Raw genomic sequence first — 3,066 nt, forward strand, 5'->3', positions numbered from 1 at the left:
TGTTGGTGGCCCTTTTGTCTTATTGACAGTGTCTTTTGCCTTACAGAAGCTTTGCAGTTTCATGAGGTCCCATTTGTCAATTCTCGAACTTACAGTTCTTAAACCATGCAAATCTAAAGGTCCCGCCTCAATCTACCTGCCCAGCCATTGGCTATTGACATCTTTATTTCCCAATCAAAATCAATTGGTGTCAGGGATCTGTGGCAAATGTTGAAATTCCCATGTAATTTGAGAATCCATTAAATCAAGTCCCCAACATGATATAATACTTAATCAATATTAGATGTTTTTAAGGTTTTATTTGATTTTTCTTTTGATAAATTAACTTACACATTATGAGCAACGATAAATTCAAATCTGGCTCTGAATGTTTTTTCAGATTCATCCATGCTGTTTTCCAGTTCTTTCTTGAGCAAAATTTGTTTAGTATTAGCTTCTGAAAGATTAATTTTCAGGGGTCAGAACGATTCTTCCTCTTATCTTTTAGCTAAGTTTAGGTTATGTGTAAAAAGTATTGAAGGACAACCAATATAATCAAGAATCCCATAGCATTGCATTCTGTTTTGTTTTTTTTTTAAATACAGATGCACTGTTTAATTAGTAACCAGAGAATGTACTTGTTGCTGAATGAGATGAAAGATAAGTCCCATTTATTAAGCAAGTTTAAAACTAGTTTGGGATATGACCTTTACTGAGCTTATCCACCAGAGTGGAAATACTGTCTGTACAAAACCAAGTGTTTGTTACTAAAACTTCTGCATCACAATTAAAATCCAAACAATTTTTTTAAAACAGTCAACTCAATCAAAACCCACTACTTCAGAATCAATGGCGTCTTTGAAGCCACAGTAACACTTACATATGGTTAAGACTGGAATGCAAAAATTTGGCTGGTTGGAAAGCTAATTAAAGCCTCCAACTTGCACAAACAGAATTACAGAAAGCCAAAATTGTGTTTGTCACAGAGATACAATCCACTGGAATCACCAACACTGGACAGCTGTTAAGAATATTTAGAGTCCTGAGATAATAAGGAATCCCGGCATCTTTAGACAGTCTTCTGTTGTCCTTTCTTTCCAATCGGCGATTTGTGGATGTGTGGTATGATACCACCACCATCAATTGTAGCCTTGATCAGATAAACCAATTATTCATCTACATATATATCAAGTTGCAAGTGATGAGGGGTAATATGCTTTACGTTTAAGTTGTTTGATGCATTTTCTGCCAACTCAAGTAACTCTGCCGTGAAGTTCTCTAGGATGACCAAGCTGTACACAGCAGCGTTGCGCTCACATGTCCTTGGCTGGTTGTCCTAGATTTCTGCAAGTTGGCTTGCTGCGAGCAGGAAACCGCCTTTGTCTTGGAGTTTCCAGAGTCCTTTCCAGCCTTATTGCCAGCCATCTCTGACTGTGCTGAAGACTGGGCAAGCGAAGGAGAGCCGAGGTCAGGCAGACGCTCAGCGAGTACCCCAGCGCCCACTCCTCCATCCTACCGCGACTCAAACTGCTGCCTTGCATTCTTAAATTTTTCTGCATGTATGTACAGTGCTATTTATAGTGTATCTATCTATTCTTTACCATTCCCTTCAGCCAAATTTGTTAAAAGATATTTTCTAAATCAGAATCATACCCACAGGACTTAATTATAGGAATTACTGTGTTGAAAGTCTGCCACCCCTTCATATCTCCACAATCCTACCTGGGTACACATAAGTGCCTATATCAGTTGAGTTAGTGTTTTTAAGTCTTGGATGACACCACAAACTAGGAAGTATTAGCATTCCTTTCATATCTTGCTCTAGAAAAATCTGTTCAACAACCTCAGTTCGACCAAATTCAGAAGGGAATACCATATGTTGAATAATATATGTGAAAGACATGTAGTTAAATTGAAGACTTTTAATGTATATGACTTTGGAGTGATTTTGAGTGTCAGGATACTTACATGTTGATCTATATGAAACTGTCACCTATCTCTAATACAATGAGCATAATAGCACATAGTAAGAGTAATAGTTTAACAGATGTCTATTTATGTTTCCTCTAGTGACACTTCATGGTCATGAAGCTTAATCCTGATAAGTGTAAAATTCTCACAAAATACCAGGCATATGATAAGGCCAAGAAGTTCTTAATAGCACATTTTATATTTCTCCACTGAAAATATCTACAGGCATGCAAAGCCATATTTAACGACTCTACTATTACTCAGACAAGCCAATTTATTTCTGTCTCTATATGCCATTACAGACAGATCAAATAAATTTAAGCTCCATTGAGAACTACCCTATAATTTCTCCTTACTATCATATGAGTCTGGGCTATAAAACATTAAGAATGGGTAACACACATTTTGAAGCATTTATTAAAATATTAAATGTAAGCCGGTGGTGGTGATGGTGACATAATTCTTTAATCCCAGCACTTGGGAGGTATAGGCAGGCAGATTTCTGATTTCAAGGCCAACCTGATTTACAGAGTAAGTTCCAGGGCAGCCACACAGAGAAACCCTGTCTTGGAAAACAAACAGAAAAATTAAATGTAAATTTAAAGTATTCATATTCTTGGTACAATTATCACAAATGAACAAACTATTCAGTTAAAGAGGTGAGAAAAACATATCCCCAAAACGTGTTCACAAATAATCTTTGGGTTGCATCCTAAACTTATTAAACTGTCAGTGCTGAATTATCAGTAAATCAAGAATGATGTTAATGAGCATCTGTGCTTCAGCTTTCAATGCCATTTGGCAAACAGTAGCACAAAAAGAAAATGGTAATTAGCAATAAAGGTGTGTTTATTGGTTTGTGTGATTGACAGAGGCTGTATGTCTCATTTGCACAGTATGTTGTCCTTTACAAAACTGCCAAACAATGGATGTAAAACCTGCCCTTTTTTAGCATAGAGCTGCATGACCTTGAAGTGACACAGAGAAAAAAAATCAATTATTCCAGGCAGGTGAATTAGCAAAGGGAGTAGGGACATAGGGACAAAGGGAGGGAATGAAAAAGAGAGAAAAACACACACACACACACACACACACACACACACACACACACACACA

General features: G+C 37.0%; 1 pseudogene; it reads right to left on the reverse strand.

The window, feature by feature from the left end:
• Nucleotides 1-1,048: 1,048 nt before the first annotated feature.
• Nucleotides 1,049-1,404, reverse strand: LOC110286191 (annotated as a pseudogene).
• Nucleotides 1,405-3,066: the final 1,662 nt, after the last annotated feature.

Source organism: Mus caroli, chromosome X (genome assembly GCF_900094665.2).
Source record: "Mus caroli chromosome X, CAROLI_EIJ_v1.1, whole genome shotgun sequence".
Lineage (NCBI taxonomy): Eukaryota > Metazoa > Chordata > Mammalia > Rodentia > Muridae > Mus > Mus caroli.